Below are 20,957 nucleotides of genomic sequence, written 5' to 3'. Positions count from 1 at the left end.
AGTCGCACTTGTCGTTGTTGGAGAAGTGTAGAGGATAGGTACCGTAAGTTGATCTGCCTTGAATTTCACATCACATTCCGTCCGATGATGTCTTCGACTCTCCTTGACAGTAGAGTTGAGTTTGACCAGATTAAAGTTGATAGTCTTGATCTCTTCAAGTATGGATGTTCCAACTTTACTGAGATACGCCATATGTACCTACTGGTGTTGTGACTGTTGCTAAGCTTGTTGCTGTGGCTGCTGTTGATACTGTTGTTTAAAATTCGTCTGTGGTGTGGTATAATATGAATCTACTCCATTCTGCATGGTATTTTGAGGTACCTGTTGATGATTCGGTGTATAGGAATTCATCTGTGGTACTGTTTGTATATATGGTTCAATGATATTTGTTGCCTCCATGACTTCTTCAAGTATAGATTTGGTAGAAGGTATGATATCCTCCATCCTTCAAAAAAGTGACCTGGACGTAGGATGCACCGCCTTTATATACCCTGCATAGAGCCATGATGCAGATGTAACACGTGTTTTCATTGTTTGATCAAGTGTTAACATGAGCTTAGATCCACGTAATTTTTTACATTTTCTCCTACAGTCTTTTTCATAGTCAACATTTCCATCATTACGTACAGCATTGTATAGTCTAGGTCTAGACCTTTCTAACAAGGGTCTATTCATTGAAATCGGACGACTAATCAATGAGCAGTCAAGAAAAAACTTATCGTCAAGAAACACAAATAAGCCATTTTAACGTTACATTTAGTCGTACACAAAATGTATCGATGACGTCATTTATAGTGCTCTCTATTAGGTTCGCGCGTCTTATATTTATATAGCGCAGTGCTCCATAGGCTTCATTGCACTTTTTGGCATTAACCTATACAATGGAGCTTGAGGACAGACTTGCATACATTGAGAGGAGCTACGACAGGTTGGGAATAGACATCTCATTACTCCGACAGGCCATCCAGGAGGCTGAGGTTGAGCGCCTGCAGAAAATGAAAAGCACACCAACTCAGACAGATGAGGAGGTGGTGGAGTATACGGAGATGAGGGTGGTGGAAGAGGAGCCAGTCGTGCCATCAGGTCCAGAGGACAACCAGGCCAACCCTATTGTCATTAATGGGCCAGGGAAGATGGACGAAGCGGGCCAGAGCCAAGCTGCCAATGAAGTGTCGGACTGGGAGGCAAATGACGAGCCTGTCTTCACGTTCCAAGGCGGTCCTTCAAAGAGGAAGGAACTTCAGTACTGCCCGACCTGCCGTGGCATGCATTAGGTTTTGGAGATCCTCCAAACCTAAAACCAACAGCCCTTTTCAGGGCTACACACATCTTTTCAGAAAGATACCTACATTATATTGTCAAAAACAGTTTAAAAACCAAAGTTGTCTAAGTTCCCAAGGGTAGTTTAGTAAGGCCTCTTCCGATTGGTTAAAAATTAAATATGTAAACTTGATTCTGAATAGTCCTTTGTTTCTCTATCCAGTTCGTGCCTTTACTTTATATGCAATGTTGCTAAAGGTATAGGATATACCATTCACTATGGGCCTACGAAAACTTCTTCGTTTGATACGTCGGTTCATCAAGAAGGATCAGACCCCTGACTGGGTGTACGAAGAAATTGAGAAGAGACAGAGGCAGGCAGGCCTGAAAGCCTTCTTTGCAAGACGTGGGGTGGAGTGGCCTCGTCCGCAGTACAGAGTTAAACTTAACAACCTGTACCCGGACTTGACTGAGTTTAGGCCCAGCCAGTCAAGCTTAAAAATTTATACCCAGACTTGTCTGAACTTCTGCTCGGGTTCTCCCTGACTCTTCTTACTAATAGCATTTCGTTTGGGTATGAAACGCTTCTTATCCTCTTTCTTAGTCTCCTGTTCCTCGGTTTGTGGTGAGGTATCCTGATTCTCTGCCGTATTCCCCTGAGGCACTGTTGGTATGATCAGATTGAATTTACCATATGCTCTAGGTGTTTTTTGTTTCATAATACCTTGTACACCAGCAGTTGGCTTCTGTGGAACAAAACCTTGTGCTGACAGTCCCCATATTTATAGGATTTTTCAAGGTCATCAAGACAGCTCGGTTTCTGTCAGTATAAAAGAACAGTCATCAAGAGATGTATCATTTCTGCCTAGGCAAATATGGCAGCACCACGTAAACTAGTACCTTACTCAGATACTTCGAGTAGAAGTGAAGATGAAGAAGAAGAACTAAAGAAGCATCGTTTATCATTAACTAAAAAGAAACAAATATTAGCTAGTAGAAAAGAACGGCGTGAGGGTTTAGAAAGGAAACGTAAACAAGCAAGGCAAGATCAACACGATGAGAAACGACACGACCTGGTAAGCAACTACTTTAACATTACACCTAGAATGGAGCGAAAATCAAGAAAATTCAAGACGCAAAGTAAAGTGTACGATGTTACATTCAAACCCTTTGACCAGCCGTATGACTTTACCATGAACTATTCAATGCTATGGTAGACAAGATGAAAGAGGAGTGTCAGACCAAGCCAAAAGATGAAGTTCGAGTCTCAATTGATCATCCCGGTTTGAAACTTGGAATACACGTCCCACTTGACAATGCGTAAGCAAAGACAGAGGAAACTTTGCTTCAATAAATTGAAAATGTCATGCAAAGCAATGAAGATTTCAAGATTCATGATGGTCAACTACATGCTGAAATTACTCATATTTCCATGCCCGAAGGATCCGGCAAAGCCAGACGAAATATGCATCATGGATCGCATGTCAGAATAGAGAACATGACTCAATTTAAACGGAGTGTCATACAAATTGACAATCCTAATGACAGCATGTGCTTGGCACGATCCATTGTTGTAAGTATATACCATGCACAAAAATCAAATACCGAGGAATGGAAGAAACGATGGAACATGATATGACAATCCAAGAAAACTTTACAACAGAAGGAAGCTCAAACACTATTGGACAGTGTTGAAATCTGACACGATCAGCCGTGCGGAATTGAGGAGTACCAGAAAATCCAGACCAAATTCTACCCAGACTACATTATCAAGGTTCCCACTCAACATGGTAAAGGTGAACCTTTGTTTACCCTACCCACCATGAGGAAAGGGAATAAAGTGATACACGTATATCAACACGGAGGACATTATGACACCATCACTTCGATCAAGGGATTCTGTGGATATGGTTATTATTGTGAATACTGTGAAATGGCTATAACAATCTAGAACAGCACAAGTGTAAAACATTTGTCAGTGTTATTCAACGGAACACTGTGAACCTGGCGTACAGGTAGTTTGTAGTGACTGTAGGATTACTTTTAAAAGTGTTGAATGTTATCACAAACATAAGCCAATCACAAGGCACAAAAAGAAAAGTATTTGTGAATCTATATGGCAATGTCAAACATGTCATAGTATTGTTGTAGGTAGGAAGAAAAGTCATGTTTGTTCAGGGTCTAAGAAATGTAGGTATTGTAAGGACATTGTTGGAGCTAATCATGAATGTCACATATCAAAATATGTTTCTCCTGAATCTGAAGGTCCTTCAGATTACATCTTTTTTGATTTTGAGAGTCGGTTCGATACAAGCGAGCACATACCAAATTTTTGTTGTGCTCAACGCTTTTCGATGAATGTATCCGTAAGGACATAACGGAACCGTGCGAGCAATGCGATACGTTACCTAAACCCAGGGAAATGTATGTTGTTTAAGGGTGATAATACCGCGGCTGAATTTTGTACTTGGTTATTTAAACCCACCCACAAAGGATCCACGGTCATAGCTCACAATTTTCTAGGGTATGATGGTCAGTTTATCTTGCGATATATTGTCAGTCATACCACAACCAAACCCGAGGTCATCATGAATGGAAGCAAACTTATTTCCCTGAAATGCCATGGGCTGACAATGATTGATTCCTTGAGCTTTCTCAGTATGCCATTGTCAGCTTTTCCCAATACGTTTGGTCTTACTGAAATGACATAAGGCTATTTTCCACATTGGGCTAACAAAGCTGAATTCCAGAATTATGTGGGACATTAGTTAGACTAAGAGTACTATCATCCTGGCGGTATGAAACCCGAAGCCCGTGAAGCCTTTTTAGAATGGCCTCAGGAAAAGGTCAACACACATTCCATCTTTGATTTTCAGAAGGAGATGGAAAAGTATTGTCGATCAGATGTAGATCTTTTGAGGAGGGGTTGTGGTGAATTTCGACATCAGTTAATGGCCAGTGACGGCATCAATCCTTTTACCGAAAGTGTCACTTTGGCTCAAGTCTGTTATTGTGCCCATCGCAAAAACACATTACCAGAAAAGTTTGTTTTGTTGGGTTTAACGTCACACAGACACATGATAGGTCATATGGCGACTTTCCAGCTTTAATGGTGGAGGAAGACCCCAGGTGCCCCTCCGTGCATTATTTCATCACGAGCGGGCACCTGGGTAGAACCACCGACCTTCCGTAAGCCATCTGGATGGCTTCCTCACATGAAGAATTCAACGCCCCGTGTGAGGCTCGAACCCACATCGATTAGGGGCAAGTGATTACCAGAAAAGAGTTTGGGTATAATTTCAGATGCAGGATATCCAAACAAGACCCGTTATTCCATTAAAGGTGTACGATGGTTACAGGCCGAGGCAACTATCACAGAAAAACCCATTCGTCCTACACTGAACGGTGGGGAAGTCCGTATAGGTCACTATTCTGTTGATGGGTACAATGCAGAGACCAATACAGTGTATGAGTTTCTAGGGTGTTGGACTCATGGGTGTGAAACATGCTATCACAAGCGTGAGGTCAAGAATCCTTACTCGTTAAAGACCATGAATACATTGTATGTAGAGATCTTTTCAAGATTTGAAGCTTTGCAAAACCAAGGGTACCACATTGCATAAATTTGGGAATGTAAATTTGACAAAAGTGCAAGAAAGACCCTGAGTACAAGAGTTTGATTGATAGGTTCTATCCCCATATGGAACCGATCAAACCTCTGATGGCCAGTTTGGTGGACGTACCAATGGAGTCACTCTATGCCATGAAGTAGATGAAAGCACCAATCAAGAGATCAAGTACGCTGATATTTGTTCACTGTATCCCTGTGAACAAATACAATGAATACAAAGAATATCCCCTTCATCACCCTGTCATTCTAAGTCAGGAAGAAATTGATATTACAAACCTTAAACAATACAGGGGTTTGGTCAAGTGCAAAGTGCTTCCTCCACAAGATTTATGGTTACCCGTCCTTTTTTTTTTGAGGCCCCAGCTGGGTAACCCCGTTTATTTTCCTTTGCATAACATACAGATGACAAACAATCAATCAAAATCACGTTAGATTCAATACGAATTTTATGCAAAGAGTTTTGGAAGGTAAGAAAAAAAGGAAGCAGAAGGAATTAGAGAAGAAAGAAAAGAGCTATGTCACTTGGGAGTTCTAACTTTGATTAATGAAAAAGTAGATTAAAAAAGAGGAATAAGAGATGATCGTTTCGTGGATTCAGTAGTAAGTGCTCAATACTAATATGTGTACGAGAGTTTTAAGGGTTGTAAAGTTTAGTTTAGTCAGCTATTATATTTCATCGAACTTTGACCATTTTTCTTCATGTCTATCTAACTTGTTTTGCATTAATGCGATTTCTTTTTCAATTTTTATCCTAGCTTTCAAGTATTGTACAAAGCAGTCAAACATTGGAATGTACTTTGATTTAAATATAAAATATTTACATAATAGTATTATAAAGTTTAGAACATCATTTTTCTTATTGTTTTGTGTTACACCGAAACATGTCTTTGATATTCAGTTTCACGTCAATTGCTTTAGTAGTCAATAGATTTTGAATATTGTTCCAAAAGGCTTGTACTTTGGGACATTCCCATATTATGTGTTCAATTGTTTCTGTATTCATGCAGCAGAAGTCACATAGGTTACTGGGGGCCAGCTTACAGATAAATAGATATTTATTTGTGGGCAACAGACGCATTAAAAATTTGTATTGAAAACTGCGTAGATTTGTATCAATGGTCGAAAGGAATGGTACGCTAAAAATATTCTTCCAATTTAGGTTTTCATTTTCAAATTTTTTTTCCCATTTCACAGCAGCAGTTGGTTTTTCATATGGTACATTGGTTGCTTGCAATTTATAAAGATACTGGTTGGGTGTTTTACAAACTTTTAGTTTTTCTATATGAATGTTTGTTTTATTTCCGTACAGAAAATTTTCAGAGATGCTTTCTATTAATATTTTCGGTATCTTTGTAACCAGTTGGTAGTATTTGAGATAATCACTTTTTTCCAAGTCAAGTAGTCGTTCTGCTTCTTCGAACTTATAAAACCTGTTTGTTCGGAGATCAAATAATTGATCAATATATTTTATTCCCTTTCTGTTCCAATTGTCCCAATATATTGTATTTTGTTGTAATTTAATGTCGGAGTTGTTCCATATTATATGTTTTTTTCACTTCATTATTTGTGTTTGAAGAATTCATGATTGTAAAGCACGAAGTTAATATATCTTTCAAAAATGTGTGATTTTTGCAAATTCTAGCAATATCTTGTGTGTGTAAATTACATTCGAAAATTAAATTGCCCCCCAAAGTTTTTAAGGAATTTCTACTACAATATTTTCCAAAAGCCGTTAATTTCATTCGAAATTATTCTTTTAATCCAACATGCTTTGATCGAGTACAGAAAAGCTTTAATGTCTGTGAGTTTAAGTCCTCCCAGATCATAGTTATTTACTAATGTTTTGCGCTTTATTTTTTCATTTTTTCCGTCCCATAAAAATTTAAAAATAGTTGACGTGATATCTTTGATAGTAGAGAGTTTGATATTTCAACCTTCGCCTTCCCCTTCAACGTCTTTTGCGAAGTTTACGTATGAAGTTGAAGTTAAGTTCGATTAAAATTCCTTGAGATTTCAAACATTAGAATGAACCTTACTTCTTTTAATCCGCCCATTCAATTTATCTGTAATTATGATCGTGTTTTTCGTGCATTTTGATACCAATTGTCCGAAATGGCAGGAATTTTACAAGTGGTTTTAAAAATGAAACAATTAAAAACATTTCAATTAATATAATCATCGCATGGATATTATATTAGAGCGATTACCAAAAAAAAAAAAAAAAAGAAAAGAAACAGACAGACAGACAAACAAACAAACAAAAATAAATAAATAAAACGATAAAACAATGTGAACAATATAAAAAGTCGTTAGTGTTGCTCCAAACATTTAGGTTTTATATAAAATTATGTCAGTATAGTCAGTGTACAATGCATGATTGTAAATCATACATGAGAGGAAATAAAAATGATTATTACATACCTAAAATTATTTTCCATTGGGTTTCAATGGACCGCGATCGTGCAGTATTTTTCCATATCATGACGTTGAACGCTTTCATATCGGACTAGTCCCAATCCGTGACTCTATTTACCTCCCCTGACGGTCCGTCCATTGCGGATCTCGTTTCTTTAGATTTTTGTTGCTATTGTGTGTTTGTTTAATTTGTAACTTATGCAACATTTTGTTTACTTTTACACTTTGATTAATTTGACCTATTAGATACTTGCACGTAGTAATTTATCAGACTGAAATGAGTTGGACTAATATAATACGTGGAGTGTTTTCTTAACGTTGTAATGGAAAGAATCGCGTGACGTCCGTGGCGTCCAAGCTCACGTTGCGACAACAAGTTGACGTCATTTTCGCGGAAAATATTAATGCGCGTCAGTTTGATTTGTTTATTGCGTTTTCGGAGAATTTTTTTCCGTATTTTTTCCTGTCTTTCGTGACAGAACGATAATTTAGATATAAATTAAACATTTGATAGTGGATATATAATAAAAAGGTTATCATCGTTCTTTCGCGGACAATATTGCGCTCCTAAAGTCGCGCAATACCGCTGCAGAACTCGTGCATATATCCACATACAAAGTTAATAACCTATAATGATCATATCGACGTGATAATGACACTATGTATGACTCTGTATAATGCCAAACTCTCAGACAGCACAATATGATTTTAATGTACTATTTTATAAGTAAAGCATCTGCGGATCCAGGACTTTTGGTTAAAGGGACACCTACATTAAAGAGGGGTCACCCATTTCGGGGGGGGGGGGGGGGGGGGGGGGGGGGGGGGGGATAGGGGTAGGGTAGGATCACACCGAGTATCAAGACCGACTTTCATTGTAAAATGTAAGAATCAAAGCGGGAATTAATCCACAATTTTCTTCTGCCAGGCTCAGGTTCCGTGCATTTCAAGAATGGAGTTATCCCATACGGCTAACAGGAAACGTCTCTCATCATGATATCATAGATCTGAAATTGTCTGATGCTTCAGAAGAAGTTTCCGTCTTACTAGTACCATTTTATGTTTATAATTAAAACGCAATTGTCGTATTAAGTGTCCGACAGAAACAGATTGATTTTATTTGGATGTGAAAATAAAATATTCCACCAAATGATAATCGCGCGTAATTATTTATTTTTCAAGTAAAATGACTGTCATGCCATGTGCCTCCATCAAGATTTCAGTCTTTGATACCGAGTATGTGGACAGAGTAGATGTAAAAAGAATGAAGTTTCGACTTTCGTGACATCACATATTCAGACGTTCAAAACTTCACTTCATACGACAAAAAGGCCCATCTGGTATAATCGATACCGCCTGGGGACACAAATATGCCGTAGAAGTTTGAACAAAATCTCAAAGTTTCTCAAAATCAGTTGATAACTTCATACTTCCAAGTTCAATTCAATGTATTTAGTTAAAATCATTAGCCATACAAAACTTCATTATTCTTATACCTATTGATAGTGTTTCGCATCAAATTTATTAATGTATAATCAAATAACTTTATAAGCAGAAATCCTGAAACTAAGCTTTTTATTTCGCATAGTTATAAAGAGAAGTCTTAGGCTTACGTGATATTACATGGAAAACTTTAGTAGCAACGTGTGATATAAATAAACTACACGCATATCGGTGACGTTTTACCCAATATATATATGAGAGACGTTGAAGTGGAAGGCTAAGTTTGAAATCTCAAACTCTCTATTATCTTCCGGTGGGTTTTCAAGCACCGTAAATGGATAAACAAGTTTCGGTAGAGCGTATGTTTTAATCAAAGTTACTTTACACAATAGGGTTAATTTTCGATGTTGCCACTGTTTCAGACAATTTTTGAATTTTTGCAATTTAGGTTCGAGGTTGAGCTTATTATTTGATTCTAAATATGTGTAAAATGTCATTCCAAGTGTTCTAGCTTGTTTAGAAGTCCAAACGAAATTCATGTTTTCAGCATATTTTAAGTTCCTCTGTTTAAGTGAGCCAGCCTTTAGAACTATAGATTTGGTTGTATTAAGTGTGAGTCCAGATATTTTGCCAAATTCATTTATAACTTCTATAAGTCGTTTAAAAGATTCTTTCTGTCCGTTATTTACATAAGTGGCATCATCTGCGAACAAGGTTTGGTTACCCGTCCTACCCATGCATTGCAACAAGAAAATGGTGTACACCTTGTATCGTACATGTGCAGAGAAAGAACTTCAGGCCTGTACTCATTCACAGGAGGAAAGGGTCTTGGTTTGGGTTTGGACTTCAGTGGAATTGAATAAGGCTTTAGATCTAGGTTACAAATTCCTTGAAGTGTATCAAATCTGGCACTTCAAGGAATGGAGCGACACTGTCTATAAGGAATACATCGATAAGTACTTGAAAAGGAAACAGGAGGCAAGTGGTTATCCCAACTGGGTCAAGACGTAGGCAGATAAAGACAAGTTCAAAAGCGACTATTTTCAGGGCGAAGGTGTCATCCTTGAAGATGTGGAGAAGAATCCAGGCAAAAGGGTCGTGGCCAAAACCATGCTCAATTGTCTCTGGGGAGAGAATGCCCAAAACAATGTCTTGCCCAAATCGGAATACACTGACAAGCCAGCCAGGTTATACGAGATCATGACTGACCTTCACAATAAAGTCCACTACTTTGACTTCTTTGAACATGATGAGTTTTCTCTGATCAATTATTCCGATTACACGGATATGTCAGAACCCCCATGCTGCATCCAATGTGGTAGTTGCAGCTTTTGTCACTGCCTATGCTAGGTTAGAACTGTACTCAGTCCTGGAACGTTTAGGGGATCGGGTCTTGTACTTTGAAACAGACAGTTGTATGTACATTTACGACCCTGATAAATACAACATTCCCATTAGAGACAGTCGATTGGGAAAGTGGACTGATGAAGTACCCAATGGAAGAATTGTCAAGTATGTTGCCCTGGGTCCTAAAAACTACGAGTACGAGTACATTGTCAATGGGGAACACCACACAGTGTGCAAGGTCAAAGGCATTACCCTGGATTACAATACCACCCAAAAAGTCAATTTCAACAGTATGTTACAAGCTGCCCAAAATAGGGAATCGTTTTCAGAACTCATTGAATATCCATACCGTATCAAAAGACACAGATATCGAAAGGTCACCAATGAACTCAAGACCAAGACTTTCCGTTCAGTGTATACCAAACGTGTCGTGGTGGATCAATATAAGACCGTGCCTTATGGATGTCTTCAGTCGTAGACATGACATCAAATGAGTCGGACGTGCTTTCTCCAGATATCTGTCAGCGGGTATATCGAATTTTGTAGAAACACCCTGGATTTCGTTGTATCATATTCTAGATTTTGAACTGTATGCTGTGGTTTTATTTCACATCCATTGTGAAGAAGAAAGGACTGGGTCAAACCGTCAGATACGTGCTTGGTTGAACGAACATGACACACGTTTTAAAACTATTGTAACAAAAGCAGTAGAACAAGGAGAAGCAAACATTAACCTGGAAGCTATTAACAGCACTGACTGGAACATTTTCGTTACTGAGAGTGAAAGAGTGTTTTTACATACAGACGACTGGAGAAGGGGCGGTACTTTTTCACAAGAAAAACGTTGGGCATTTTTGAACGAATCAGAACTGACTTCAGCATTGTAACCAACAAGTCATACATAAAAGTGTGTTGAATAAAATTATCAAAAAATAACAGAAGAAATTTTGTTATATTTTTGGCTTCAAGATGGAAAATAGCTCGGGAGTATTCGAGAACATGATGAATTCCTTCACTGCTGAACTCAAGGAAGTGTGTCCAGTACATCATAAAGTATGGGCGTATGAAGCACATTACAGTAAAGTACAGCTTGGCTTTTCGGCAGACACTTTTGTAGAATTATTCACAGCCTATATAAGAAACAGGACGGATTTAAAAGTAGACTTCTCCATCATCCACACTGGTGATTCGTATAATATTATGGACATGTGGAAAAATTTGCCAGAGAATTTTTTGGTAGATATAGAATGTGCATTGTGCGATTTTCTGCAAGCAAAGAAGTGCCTCAACGTCAAGCACAAGAACATAACAAAAGTAAGGACAGAGTTGGATTTGAGTTTCTCTACATGGATGTACATGCTCCGAAAATATATGAGTAAATATCATTCTGACATCGAACTCGAGTGGTGTGAACACAGTTTGCAACCTAATTCGTTTTGTACGTGTAACATCACGACGGAACCCAAAATGTTGGGTGGAGGTGATAAAGTCTACGTCAACATTCTGACTATGTTATGTGATCACCATCAGATCGACAATGGTAAATAGTAGCCACACAACAGAAAATGCATCATTCGTAAACATGATGTCAAACAAGGCAGCTGTGTTGTCTCTCAAACTCAAAGAGTTGATGGAATTGCATGGGGTGACATTACTCCTAAACACCATGATAAAACATTGGACATAGCGTTGATGCCAAAACATGCTTGCAGTACATTATATCAGTATGTGATAAACTGGTTGTTTTGTCAAGCCAGGGTAAATAAAGAATTCAGACATCACCAGGTCATGCATGGTGTCATTCAGATTGTCCAGAAATATTTATTTGTTGACGAGTCGGGACTATTACCGCTAGCACTTCGGGCAAGGAGCAGTCATACAGGGTTTGAACAACTTCACGGAAGGTGAAAAAAATCCGATCTCCTTCACCAAGTGAATCAAATATTGGAACGTTTACCAAAGATCAAGTCACATTTGTGGATGCATTATATGGTAGCATCAGAATTGCTGTTCCTGAATGACCAGTACAGATTGCAACAACATGTCAGACAGTAAAGAGGAGAAAATCTTTACACCTGCAGAAACAATCACTCATGTCATTAACTGGATGAGATTAATGGATAAAGCATCAAGCAAACAGGAAACAAGAGCACCGCCTTGCGGGTGCTGACGCTCATCTGATTTTTTTTGTGTAATAGAAATATTGTCCTACCCATGATTTTCTAAGTCTAAAAAGGGCCATCATTCTTGCATTAGCAGGATAGAGTTATGTTTCTTGATGTACAGTGTCCACTTATGATGGTGAAAAACTGTTGCAAGTTTTAAAGCAATAGCTTTGATAGTTTATGAGAAAAGTTGACTTAAACATAATACTCAACCAAGAAAATGATTTTCTAAGTCCAAAAGGGGCAATAATTATTGCAAAAAGCAGGATGGAGTTATGTTGCTTGCTGTACAGGGTCAGCTTATGATGGTGAACAAGTGTTGCAAGTTTCAAAGCAATAGCTTTGATAGTTTAAGAGAAAAAGTTGACCTAAACATAAAAGAAATCTGATATTTTCTAAGTCCAAAAGGGGCCATAAATCTTGCAAAAAGCAGGATGGAGTTATGTTTCTTGCTGTACAGGGTCAACTTATGATGGTGAATAAGTGATGCAAGTTTTAAAGCAATAGCTTTGATAGTTTATGATAAAAGCTGACCTAAACATAAAACTTAACCAAGAAAACTGATTTTCTAAGTCCAAAAGGGGCAATAAATCTTGCAAAAAGCAAGGTGGAGTTATGTTTCTTGATGTACAGGGTCTGCTTATGATGGTGAACAAGTATTCCAAGTTTCAAAGCAATAGCTTTGATAGTTTAGGAGAAAAGTTGACCTAAACATAAAATTTAACCAAGAAATCTGATATTTTCTAAGTACAAAAGGGGCCATAAATCTTGCAAAAAGCAAGATGGAGTTATGTTTCTTGCTATACAGGGTCAGCTTATAATGGTGAACAAGTATTCCAAGTTTCAAAGCAATAGCTTTGATAGTTTAGGAGAAAAGCTGACCTAAACATAAAACTTAACCAGGCAACGCCGACGCAGACGCCGACGCCGACAACCGCTCAAGTGATGACAATAACTCATTTTTTTTTTCAAAAAATCAGATGAGCTTAAAATGGAGTGGTATATGGATGACAAGACAGAAGACATTTATTTGTTAAAGAATTGTTAACTATTGTTTTTGTTGTCAACATTGTTTTGTGAACATTGTTAAAAATACTTTATGTGCTGTCAACATTGTTGTTATCAACATTGTTTTTGCCAGTATAAATAAACATGTATAAAAGAATATGTTGTCATATTAGAACAGATGTGTTTCAAACTGAACCACAACAAGTGGTGTGGTGTTACAACGAATGGCAGACTACCTACGCTATGTTGCAAGAAAGAGAAGGATCTTATATCAAGTTTGTCAATGGCATCCTAGAAGACGACGAGGAGATTGTCAGCGATACCAGTATTCCTCATTTGGTGGTGTTTGGCGACATGCTCGGCGATAAAGATGAAGAAAAAATCAAACTTTGGTTTACAAGAAAAGGACATCATCGTAATGCCAGTGTGATTTATATCACAGAACATGTTTCAACAATCCAAAAAAAAGCAGAACAATGAGTCTGAATGCGCATTATATGATTTTATTTCAAAATACTAGAGATAAAGGACAAATCAAAGTATTGGCAAGTCAAATTCAATTGCCACATTTACTCCAAGCCTATCGAGATGCCATTTCAGTTCCTCACGAATATTTAGTGATTGATTTTCATCCAAGAACTCCCGAGTCCTACAGACTGAGAACAGATATCTTTCATCGTTGGGTGACTGCAGGAAATCGAGGACCTGTTGTGTACACGGGACTAGTATAAACGAAAAATATATAGGAAGAAGGTATTAACTTCAAGACAATTCGTCATGGATTACACACACCAAAAGCTGTCATCAGAGCCTTGGAATCGCTCAGTCAGGAGAAAAATATTCAAAAAAGACAACAGTTATTACAAGCGGGTTTGCATGAAATGATCAAATTGTTTAAGTTAGCAGCCAAGATCATCATACAGAAAAAAATTCAACTGCCTAAACAGACTTTGAATTTCACAAACAGAAATCAACAAGAGATTCAACGGTTAGCAGACGCCAACGTGGATGCCGAAACCAAACGTAAATTGATACTAAAACCAGGAGGCAGTGGATTTCTTGGAGGTGTTATGATTCGAAGTCTACTTCGTTGGGACGGACAAAAGACTTTGAGAAAATTTGATAAAGCTGTCAAGAAAAGATCTGTCAAAACGCCATCAGCCAAGAAAGGTAAAAAGAGAACTGTCAAAACGCCAGCAGTCAAGAAAGGCTAAAAGAGATCTGTTAAAACATCAGCCAAGAAACACAAATCACCGTTAAAAGTCAAAATACAAGTCACGAAATCATCGGGCAAGACCACAGGGAGGACACTTCCACCACCCATGAGGAAATTCGAGGATCGGTTTGTGACTATCAGACGAAAATCTTCACCAAGACAAGACTCGCTCAGTCGTGTCTCTGATGTGATTGATCAGACAACACCAGTCAGATCTCCTCTCTCACCTATCAGTATCATGTCTGGATTTCAAACTCCAAGTCCCATGCCATCGAGATCCAAGAGTACCACCCCATCCTCTGTTCTTAATACTCCTAAGTCAAGATTTGATAACGTGGTGGTGAATCAACATGATGGTTTAACCTATTTGACTCCAAAAGGTAAATGGACTCTAAGCAAATTAACACCAGGAGAAACTTCGTTCTCGTCTCCGTCCCGAAACTCAACCCCAAGATCGTTTCTGTCCAGTACTTCGTCAGGAACTCCATCTTGGACAAGCTCACCTTCGTCCTCATTTACAGGGTATCCGAGTGGAATGTTAGCCCGATTTTCACCACTGAATCGACAAGTATCTACACTTAGATCAGGTTCGATCAGTGATGCTGCAAAGACAGCCTTTGATGCCCTGTCGCCTATATAAGCCCAAGTATTCACAGAAACAACATCATTTTGTTGTTTGGACAGTCACGAAGATGGTATGCAAAAAATGGCAAAACGTAAAACACCGTTGATCAAGAAACATGGGGCAATGATGTTAGCTTTAGGCAAGGCACAACCTCAGTTTAGGAAAGAACTAATCAAGGAAGCGCCTAAAGATATGATCAACTGTGTGGGATAATGCTGTCAAAATATTTTAAAAGGGAATGTATCTCTATCAGAAGCTCACAAGCGCCAGTTACATCCAAGGCGTCAACAACTTCGGGACTTGGTAAACAAAAAGATTCCCATCCAGAAGAAAAAACAAATTTTAAATCAGAAAGGAGGATTTTTATCACTGTTAGCTTTTGCGCTAGCACCTGTGCTCAGCAACAGTCTTGGAAAATTGATAGATAAAATATGAAGAAGATGGCCATTGTTCCGTTTAAAATGCTAGAAGAGATGAATCGCTGGAAAGCAGAGCAACAGCAACGTCCAAGATTACCAGCAAACCCTAACATCACACAAACATCAGATCTGCAGAAAAACATGGGGTCTGCACTTCATCGAGAGGATTTGTCTGAAATTGAAAAGCTCAATTATACGGTCAAACGTTACAGAAATTTCAATTGGCTCACAAAAAGGCAGTGCAACCGTCATCAAAATTTCAGCAGCAACAGCAAACTGTACAAACAGAGAAAACGCCTGAGACTTTGCATGATCGTATTATTGATAGAATGCCAGTAACCATGCGTCGTAAAGCCAAACGTCTTCTTCAAATGTTGGAAGACCATCCGAACATGAGCTGGAATGCTCAGGGAAATTTAGAAGTCAATGGAAAACCTATTCCTGGATCTAATATGATTGACTTAGTCAATGATGTTAATGACAACGTAAAGGATCCAACCCAAGAGGATGGCAAGAATTCTCTCAAGGTCTGAGAGAATCTATTGTCCCACAGGGATATGTTGGCAACAGACAGCGCTGGATATGGATGCAGAGAGACGGTTCCGAGGATGAAGAGGATGGGGATGAATTTTTTGAGACCAGTTCCTAATTACCACCTACACCAGCTAAGTCTATAAAACGTGAACCCAGAGCTTCATCGTCCCAGTCGTGGGAGGCTTATTAACATGGACAGTAAAGGAGAGGTAGTACTTCATAAAATTTACTACGATCCAAAACATCCTGCAGGATTTTCGGGCGTACAAAAACTGTATCGGTCAGCTCGAAAACAGATCAAATCTTTATCTTTAGATCAAGTCAGATCATGGTTGCAGGAGAAGAAAACCTACACTTTGCATAAACCTATCCGTCGAAAATTTAAAAGACGTCAAACAAAGGTGGGAGGCATTGATCATCAGTGGCAGGCGGATTTAGCTGATTTACAGAGGTTTATGAAAAACAATGATCAGTTTCGTTATTTGTTGTGTGTCATTGATGTGTTTTCAAAATACGCCTGGGTTGTTCCAATTTATAATAAAACAGGTCAAACTTTGATTCAAGCGTTTGAGTCAATTTTAAAAACTTCAGATCGATCCCCAAAGTCCTTGCAAACTGACAAAGGGTCTGAATTAAAAAAAAAAGACTTTCAGAAGTTTTTAAAGTCCAAACATATTCAGTTTTTCATTACAGAAAATCCTGAAACTAAAGCAAGCATTGTTGAAAGATTTCAAAGACGTCTGAAAAGTCGCATGTGGAAGTATTTCACACATGAAACAAACGCGACGTTACATTGATATTTTAGATGATTTGGTTCATGCCTTCAATCATAGTTTTCATCGGAGTATTCAAGCAACACCCGCATTGGTCACTGAAAAAACAGAACCTGAAGTATCACAACACTTGTATGAAACGAAAACAATATCAAAACCTATCTCGGTCAATGTGGGTGATTTAGTTCGCATCAACAAAACAAAGCGAACTTTTGACAAAGGGTATCTCCCAAACTGGACCAAAGAATTATTCTAGGTCATTCACATTCGCCGTTCTTTGCCACCAACCGTTCAGTTAGAAGATTTGGGTTGGGAAAAAAATTGAAGGAACCTTTTTTTTGCCTGAAATTCAGACTATAAAAGACAAAGATATTTACGAAAATGAATCAGTCCTTGCTCGTCGCACAAGGAAAGTGGGTGGAAATAAGATCAAAGCTGGGAAAGTTATCCAAAGAAATTTGACAGTTGGATTTCAGAAAGTCATTTGGTATAAAAGACTCTACATTTTGACAGGATGTCTCAGTCAGATTCGGCTAGCGTAGAGGTTGCAGACAATACTACGACGCCTTGTAAAACTCGTGAGCCTAAAAAATCGTCTCACTTACATGTCACAGATTTTTGCCATTTATTTTGTGTTGGTGGTTTCCATCATTCAACTCTGTCTGAAATCTGAAATTAGGGTTTGGTTTATTCTGCTCAGTAGCACACTTGGTTACATTTTACCTTCCCCGGGTTTGAAATTCATAAAACAACCTACGTTGCAAATTCTAGCTATTGGTCACCAGAGATGAATTCGTTTTACATAACGGTGCTCAGTGACAGCTGTATGGGCATGTTTTCTAACAATACCTAGAGTAAATTCAGGACAAAATTACCCAAATCCATTCATGTCAATAATGATTATGAAATGGATTTGGTCGAACTCATCATTCCTTCTCAAATTGTCAATGTGACAAAGCAGGAATCTCAATTTCAAATTGTTACAACCTATGGTAAACTTGGCAAGGTATTTAGTAAATTTCCTTCCAGCAAGTGTAGGAAAATTAATGATCAGTACACGTTTCATTGCTGTATCAAATCTGGGGTATATTCTTCCCCAGAGCATCTCATTACTGAAATCAACAATGCTATTCAAAAAGAACTTGAAGACATTTTCCATAAATTGTCCATAGTGTTTCATATAGGTTATTCCCAACCAAGGAGACGTATCAAATTCAATACCGATACACAGCATGTGGATGTACATTTCCATCCTAGTTTATTACGTAAGCTAGGGGGAGAAAGTCAACATCTGGGAGATGTCTATCCAGGGGATGAAAATCTTTTTCCTCACGGTGTGGATTTGAATGTTGGCACTAATCATTTATTCTGATCTGGCAGATTTTACTTTTCTGGGAGATATTGAGGCACCAATTCTTCGTGTGGTTCCATTTGAACCGAGGAAGAGAGATTCAAATCATGTTCACGAAGAATTTGTAAATTTGCATTATGTTCCAATCTCCAAATCCAGTTTTGATGAAATAGGTATGAATATAAGAGGTGACACTGGACAAACCGTTCATTTTGTTGGTGGCAAGTTTATGGTTGCATTTTCGAAAGAAATCACGACTTATCGTATGATCACAATGTATCCCGTGTATCGTGGTGATCCTCGCCAATACGGTCATGGACTTGGGTCCATCTTTAAATCGGCTATCAAAACAACATCTTCTTTTGTGAAACCCATGGTTAAATCAGCAAGTAGGGCCCTAAAACATGAAGGCCTGGGTGCAGTCAAGGATATCATGTTAGGAAGAAATCCAAAACAGGTGTTAAAGTCTCGTGGAAAAAGGGCGCTGAAGTCAGTTGGAAAAGCAACAGCTTTATCCTTGGGAGAATCTTTGATCAAAACTATAAAAGGTTCAAAACCAAGGCCTCGTCGTCAGTACTCATTCAGGCATCATGGAAGAAGGGTGGTGGTGATACCACAACGTGGTCGTGGAAAAAAAAACGTTCACAAAGAAAATCTAGACCTCTTGATATTTTCGACTGAAAAATATGATGCAACACGGTTCTTGCGAATGTAGCAAAACAGAACTTGATGTTTCTGCTGTACCTCCAACCATGTCAGCCATGCAAGATGGACAATGGACGGAACATTACCCGATTTCAGCTTTGAATAATTCAGCGCCCATCGAATTTATTAATCTCCACAAACGGAAAATGGACAGATTTGAATCAGTCCTATTTGTACATCAAATTCAAAGTGCTCAAAGCTGATGGAACAGACCTGGGGGCTGACACTGAAACTTCTGTGGTCAATAACATTTTCCACAGTATGTTCAATAGAATCGATCTGTATTTGAACAATAAACTGATTTTGAGCAATACACACACCTATCCGTAGAGAGCCTACATTGAAAATCTCCTGTCCTACAACAAAGAATGTAAAGACACACAACTGCGGGCGTTTGAACTCTTGGATAAAGATACAGCCACTCATATGCAGGATAATACACGAGGTGGACCTAATGATGGATGGAAACGTCGCAGAACTCGTATTGCCGAAAGCGGATCCTGTGAATTCATTAGAAGATTACATCTGGGTTTATTCCTACAAGAGAAATATCTACCCAATGGAATTGAAATACGCCTCAAGTTGAACAGAGCCTCCACCAACTTCTGTCTCATGGGCACAGCCGAAGGAAAAGTTGAAATCAGCAAGTGGGATTCAACGTGAGGACAGTTGAATTGCTTCCTGTGGTGGCTAACGATTTGAATCAGGCCATTAGTCAGCATAACATGAAGATCCCAATACGACGCGCTGAAGTGAAAACATTCACGATCCCCGATGGACAGAGATCTAAAATTGATGATTACTTGTTTCTTGGACAACTTCCAAAACGACTCATGACTGGTATGGTGAGAAATGCAGATATGATGGAGACCCCTTCACCAACCCATTGGATTTCAGACATTCCATTTGTCTAAACTAGAAGCCAGTATCGACGGGAAAACCATTCACAACAAGCCTTCCAACCAGATTTTGAAAATGGAGAATGTTTGCGATCCTACATGTCACTCTACCAGGCAACAGAAGCTCTTGGACTCAACAGGTCAATTGGATTGACTATGGCAGAATATAAAAGTGGCTACACCCTCTGAGGACTTGATCTCACCGCAGATCAAGGTTGCGAGGAAGGTCAACTTCACCCTATAAAAACGGGGAACCTGAGGATAGATCTTCAGTTTGCACAACAACTTCCTAGCGTCGTGAACGTGATAGTGTACGCAGAATTCGACAATCAAATTGAAATCAACGAGCTGAGAGAAGTCGTCACAGATTATTAAACATGGATGGTCATGCCTATACCAGAAACCTCAGAGAAGATGCTGAGAAAGTGAAATACCACGAACCGATATTTAAAAGAAAACTGAAGAATATGCGAGACACCTTAAACGAATGTGTTGTGAAAGAACTTTAAACACTCATCTTCGATGAAGTACATAAGAACTGTTATGGATGTGTAGTGGATCATCCCAGTCAGTTACAGCATCAACTGTGTTTGTTTACATCTACAGACGAGTGGGTGGAGTTGTATATTGAAAAAGCTCTCAATCAAAAGAATCTCTACAATGTCATGGAAAAATGGTATCCAAAACTAGAGCTCAATGACGTGCAAAGACTGCCTAAATGGGACCCACTTCCGGGCAGTCAAACGCCTTCAAGAACTCACCATTTTCAAAGAACTGTTATACATGTTAGTTTTGATTCATTTGCAATCGCATGCGAGTGTTGAAATTTCACATAATTAAGTGGAACACAGTTTTCAGCAATTGTTTATTTTTATTTCTTTACAAATGGCATTCATTTTCAAAGGGGGACAACTTTTTCAGAATATTTTCAGTACGGGACAGTACGGCAGAGCATGTAATGGTTAAGTAAAATATTGGTAACGATGTTATTCGTTTATAAAATATTTCTGTGTTTTGGTGATATACTCCTAAACCTTAAGCAAATAATTAAAAATTTGTACACAATTTACAAGTAGATGGGCATTTACAGTGAGTGATATGCAGTGAGTGATATGGATTATATCTCACTGATAAAACACAGTATTTCATCAGTTAGCTTAAAATAA

This window comes from Mercenaria mercenaria, chromosome 18 (genome assembly GCF_021730395.1).
Source record: "Mercenaria mercenaria strain notata chromosome 18, MADL_Memer_1, whole genome shotgun sequence".
Classification (NCBI taxonomy): Eukaryota; Metazoa; Mollusca; class Bivalvia; order Venerida; family Veneridae; genus Mercenaria; species Mercenaria mercenaria.
The sequence above is the reverse complement of the archived record's forward strand: the minus strand, read 5'-3'. Positions refer to the sequence as shown.